The 6,000-nt window shown below is 46.1% G+C and overlaps 1 long non-coding RNA gene across 8 annotated transcripts; it reads right to left on the minus strand.

The window, feature by feature from the left end:
• Positions 1–520: 520 nt before the first annotated feature.
• On the minus strand, positions 521–5,719 carry LOC134516179 (uncharacterized). 8 transcript variants are annotated; one of them, XR_010071248.1, is made up of 4 exons: positions 5,401–5,719; positions 3,534–3,725; positions 2,349–2,772; positions 521–1,828 (listed from the first exon to the last, which is right to left on the minus strand). It is a non-coding gene; the product is annotated as an uncharacterized LOC134516179 (long non-coding RNA). The 8 variants fall into 8 exon arrangements; XR_010071247.1 differs by having other exon boundaries at positions 522–1,928; positions 2,368–2,764; XR_010071249.1 differs by having other exon boundaries at positions 523–1,928; positions 2,368–2,726.
• Positions 5,720–6,000: the final 281 nt, after the last annotated feature.

The following is a 6,000-nucleotide window of genomic DNA, read 5'->3' on the forward strand; positions in this document are numbered from 1 at the left end:
GGTTTTAAACTGAAAGAGGGGAGATGTAGATTAGATATTAGGAAGAAATTCTTTACTGTGAGGGTGGTGAGACACTGGAACAGGTTTCCCAGAGAAGCTGTGGATGCCCCATCCCTGGAAGTGCCCAAGGCTAGGCTGGATGGGGTTTTGAGCAACGTGGTCTAGTGGGAGGTGTCCCTGCCCATGGCAGGGGGATTGGGAATAGGTGGTCTTCAAAGTCCCTTCCAACTCAAACCATTCTATGATTCTAAAACACAAAGGAACTCAGAAGCTGAGATAAAGTCTCACTGTATACGACAGGCCTTCACTTAAGAAAAAATCTTTTTCTCTGTGTCATTGAGGGAGCCCGTGTCTCAGATGGCGTCAGCTGGAACGGCTCCTGCAGCCATGCTGACGGCCAATGGCCAGAAAGGGAAGGGCATGTGGGGACCCTGAAGTCACAGAAGTAAGATCCCAGATCACCTCTTTCATCAGAAAAAAAAAAAAGCAGGGGGGGAGCGGCGCATAAAATGCCTGCAATTGCATGCTCCAGCCTTCAGCGAAGCCGCAGATGAAGGAGATGGGGAAAACTGTTCCTTGTGCTCCAGGCTCGGCGGAGTCAGCTGCACCACCAGAGCCTGCTTGCGCACAGAAATAGTTGGAAGAAAAAGCATTTCCTGCCATCCCAAGAATACTAATTCAGCTCACGCGTGATATCGCAAAGGATCTTGCCAATGCAGAGAAGCTCAGCTGATAAATTTGTTTGCAGGGCTTGCGGTGGGAGCACTGATCTGTATTACTGCAAGGGAATGGTCGTGGCATTATTCATGGTAATTACAGGGTAGCTGTTTACGTTACACTATAAAAGACATCCTGAGCAGAGGAGGGGCATTTTATTATTTTTTTGTAGACATCTGAGTACAGAAGATTTGAATACACATAACTGGTAGTGCAAAAAGATATAAGCCAAGCTGAGACCGACCTGAACTCCTCTCCTTCCCCAAGGCACAGGACCACAGCTCGGCTTAGCCCCAGCAGACACGGACACCTGGAGATGCTCTGACGGAGAGCGATGCCCCATTCGCCCCCTGGCATCCACTGACTTGTGCCGCTGGGAGTAAGGAAAGGGTTTTGACATGACAAGAGTGATTCCCTAGAAGAAGACAGGATTTGCTGACCTGTCTGTGCTGAGGGGTTGTCTGCAGGAGCGTGGATCTCTCTGTCTGTGCCAGAGTTTGCAGCAATAAATCACTGGTTTGGTGGGATGCATTCCTTATTCCTTGTGGGAGCCCTGCTGCTAAGTCACACAATTATGTCACTGTGGAGCCTCTATGATTTTTTTTTGTAGTTTGTTGTGGTTTTTTGTTCCCCAGCAGACCTTCTGGGCATTCGGGTTTCCTTAAGCCAAAATACTAAATTTCCGGTTCGATGTTAGCAGGATTTTAGTCATCGTCTCACCTGTGGCTTGGACAGGCCATGAAAACGTGTCTGCATATGGTTCCGCTGCTGGGTTATAACATCCAGAGCTGCTCCCTCTGCTATTTGGGACAGGAGGGAGGACCGGGCTTTCCATGAGGCTGACATCCCTCCTGCATCTTCTGGCTCTTCGCAGGTCCAAGGGCTGGAGGGCAAAGCCTCATCCATAAGGGACGGTTGTAGAGAGGTTTGCACAGATCTCTGGGCAGCTGGAGGCGGGTATAAAGGGGTAAGAGACTTCGCTGTCTGTTCCACATGCTTAGTGCTTCGCTTGTGCCGAAATAGTGTGCTGAATCAGAGATTTACCCTGGTGCCAGTTTCTGCAAGAAGAGAAGCAGGTCCTGATTGCAGCTGAGCTGTTAATGTGCTGATCCTGTGCTTCGGCAAATCAAAGATAAAACATTACAGGTTTTAGTAGCACTTTATCCGTTTCCAGCAATCCCACATCAGTTCCCGATCACCATCATCATAAACTGTAACAAAACAAGAATTAAACTTAGATTCATCTTAGATTAACCAACAAGTCTCCCTCAACACCTTAAGAAATCCATTAGAAAGCAATTTGCAGTCTGCTTGCTTGTTTGCAGGACACCACCCTCTTGCCCTTATGTTTTTCCTGTGTCTGTGATTACACAGTTTAGTTTTAAACCCAGTGCCTAAAAAGCTCTGCGCCTGTTTAAGTCTCTCCCTATAGACATAAAGGCTTCAGCTATTTTTATTTTTTTAATTATTTAAATTCTGGTAGAGTATTTTCTTTGTAACTACTACTGGCTACATGCATTAAACCAGCTCTGAAGTTAAACAGCCGTAAGAGCAAACGTTAAGATCATCAGCCACTCAGGTCTATTAAAGCCGAAAACTATTTTTGAGGCAATCCAAGAAACACAGCTCACCCGGCCAACCACAACACACCTTCCCTCGTAAAGGCGCAGGTTTTTGTGCAGTTAACGAGCAGCTGCATCAGTCCGCTGAGCTCAGAAGGGCCCGAGCGCCCACTAATAGCGCAGCCGCGAAGAAGACGTATTCTGGAAACAAACTGCACTTCCATTTGCTTTCCCCAAAAAAGAAGGGGTGTGCGCGGTGTCCAGTGGTGCTGCAAGCGCCTGCCTCCATCCAGAGAGACGCAAGGGAAATCTGGAGCCAGACCTGAAACCATGGCAGGACGGGTGCGAGTCGAGGTCTGGGAGCACGTGGACTTCTCTTGCAGAACCAGCCGTCCTCGCCCCACCTAGCTTTGGCTGGGATTTCCACTGAAAGGGAAGATGCTTTTTCTGTTGTATATGGAAAACGGAGCATGTCCTTCACCACGCTGCAGCGCTTGCAGCGCAGAATGCATTCCCCATTAGAAGTAAAAACAAATTTCTAATTAGTTTACAGCTAAAAATGAGTTGAAAGAGAACTTTAGGATGTCTTTCCCCCCCCCCCCCCCCCCCGCCTCCCACTTTGGTCCCTTGGAAATTTAATAAAAGAAGAACCCAGCTTAAACTTCTAGAGTGTTTTAACTCAGTTTAATTCTCAAATATAAAATATATCCCAGACTTCTAGGAATAAGGGCTGTTGCCTAATCTTCATCCTGACTGAAAAGGCATCTTTCAGCCCAGGCTGCAAAACGCCAGGGTTCGTTAAGGAGATGTCTACAGGAACAGCCCTTCTTTGGCTCTGTGCATGGGCAGGAGCTACCTGGCGTGAGCTCTGTCAGCGCGGCGGGAGCCTGTGGCCATGGTGAAAGAGAGGAGGGTTTCTGGTATGAAAACTGACCTTTAGGAATTCTGCTGGTATCATAAATACATCTGGAGACTCTCACAAGATGCCTGTTGGAAGGAGGAAGGAGCAGGACACGTGCACGCGTCCAAGGCATGCCCAGAGGGATGGGGGGCTGAGGGCTAACGTAAACACAGCACTCCTGAATGTATGTGTTTAACCATATCTCTGCATTTCCTGAGCTTTTAAGCACCTGCCTTTAAATAATTCAAACCACGTTCTTTCAACTCTACCTCTATTTTAACTTTTTTTTTTTTTTTAAATCAAGGAATACAAATGTAATAGTGTACAATATTTGAACCTATTTATTTCTTTACCCGGGTCCCTGGATTTGCCGCCTCCTGCTTCAGGCAGACCCCCGCCGTGCTGCCTGGCCCCCGCACACCAGCTCCTTGGGGTTTAGTCCTGCAGTCTGCATCCATCTTTCCCTCTTCTGTTTAATCAACTTTTTTTTTTTTTTTTCAAATGCTCATTCTGCAGCGATTTTGCCATTTTTCTCTGAAATGAAACTGTCACAGGGAAAAGAGAACTCATCAGTTGTACCAATAGGTGAGATAAAAACAGAACAGCAAAATAATAAAAAACAAAGACATCAAAACAATCCTTAAAACAGAAGGGAGCAGTATTGGGTAGGGAAGAGATAAGTACCTTGTTCTATATACTCCTCAACTATCTTTTCATTTTGGGAGGGGGAAAAATAAAAAAGATATCTGGAGCTTAACACTTTCACAGAGACAGTAGAAGATCATTACACTTGTAGACTTTCCGTCTCCCCCAGTCCATTAACATCCCATCCCCACACCTCCTGCAAGATTTCCCTGGAGATGTCACCTTCTTTCATCACATCTGATATCTAATAAAGACATAAGAGAATTTAATAACAGACTGCACAGGGGAGACTGTTCAAACAGCCAAGGTTGCTGCTGGTGTGTTGTTTGTTACTAGAGATGCTGAAGAAGGATAAGAGTGACCAGAAAACCACGCGGTGTTTAGTTTCGGAGGTTATATTGGTGAGTCCACTGATGTCACCCTGGCCAGCCCAGACTTTGTATGAAACGAGGTACAAAAAGCCTTTCCAGCTTCATCTGATCGAGTCCAGCTCCCCATCACTTGGCTCTACACATTTACACAACTTTTTGGAGGGGGGATGTTCTCTCCAAAGGATCCTGAGACAACAGAGCGAGTAAAGGACACCAAAGTGGTCAAAGTGAGCTTGCACTCATTTTAATCACACTTGCTGAATTTAACAGCATCATCTGTCACTCTTCCCCTGCCCTGCTTGAGAAAGCAGCCCCAAAAGATACGGGGTTGGTCTCCTGCTGGGACAAGTACTTGCCTGAAGAGCTCAGTGCTTTTATGGCCCCTCTCCCTCAGCCCTGCTATCGTTCCCACAGCCAAAGTTTTCAAGAATGACCATTGGCTTTGGGTTCTCAAATTGAAACATCCTGAGAAGCTGATTCTTTTATTTCATCTGGAGGTGAAACAAGCGTTTTCAACAGCAGCGGCCTTGTATAAAATTGTCTCAAAAGAGAAACTGAAAAATGAAGGTTGCAAAAATACCATGTCACTTCTAAAAATTGTGGCAAGCTAAAATAAAACATGCTGACCAGATGGCTGGGCCTTGAGGTTCTTGTGTGGCTTGTTCATGCGGTGCCTGCCAGGTCCTTTGTCATTCAATTCTAGCTCATCTTTTACAAATCCATGTTCACGTATTCATTTTGCAGACATGTACTGGAACGTTTTCTATAAATGCTTTTATTGCTGGTGATGGACGACCAGTTTCACTGCAAATTGTTCATGATTCTTCTCAGGTGTGTGTTTAAACAGAGAAGGGAATAAGCCAAGTACAGACAGATGCTTGGTTACAAGTATATTATATGTATACTATGCAGTAAATATACATGAGAAATGGAAAATGTCTATTTGCTGAGAGCTGAGACAGGTACCTAAGGGCAATACCAACTGTGCCCTTTAGAGTTCAGCTCCCAGTTTTGGCACTAGTTTGCTGAGGACATATATTTAAGATATTGCTGGTAGCTGAACCAAGGTTATTGGTAAGTAAAGAACTTTGGACCCCTTCATTCCTCTTTTCTCACTAAATCTGTGAATTCAGTTTTTACTACACTAAAAACACCTTAACATTTTTTTTACCAACTATTTAACGTAAATTGCCAGATTTCTTACATGTTTCAGGAGATTCCCTCCAAAATGGAGTTGGGTTGAGATTCATTTCCGAGCTGTTTTCTTCCAGCAACATTACCGTATTTTTCTTGCTCCTGCGCAGGCTCGTTGCTTCCCTCGTTCTGGGTTCCCCACGCTTGGTGTCCTCATTCTGCCTCTGGAGACTTGTCCTCACAGACCCGCTGCATCACCCGCTCCTGCGTCACCCGCTTCTACAGCTCCAGAGAGTCCCCATCGCTTTGCTGCTGGAGCATTGAGCCACAGGGAAGAAGAGGTTTGCAGAGTCCAGAAATAATCTTAGGGAGAAGAAAGGAAATGCTGTGTTGGCTACTTGGCAAAGGCTGCGTGTTTGCTGCTGCTGTGGAAAATGCCTGGGAGGCACCATTAACTCATTGCTCATTGCTACCAGCTGGCTTGTGACCACACCGCTAAGGACCAGCACTCTCTGAAGGGCACTGGCCACCTTCATGCTGTGCAGCGCTTGGCCTGGGTCTCGTCTGAGCTCCCTGCAGAGCCCCAAGGACCATGGGTCAATAATTATTTTGATTTTGAAATTCTCCAAACAATGAAAGGACTGGGTGGCAGCTGGCTAGCACGATGTTT

This window comes from Chroicocephalus ridibundus, chromosome 5 (genome assembly GCF_963924245.1).
Source record: "Chroicocephalus ridibundus chromosome 5, bChrRid1.1, whole genome shotgun sequence".
NCBI lineage: Eukaryota > Metazoa > Chordata > Aves > Charadriiformes > Laridae > Chroicocephalus > Chroicocephalus ridibundus.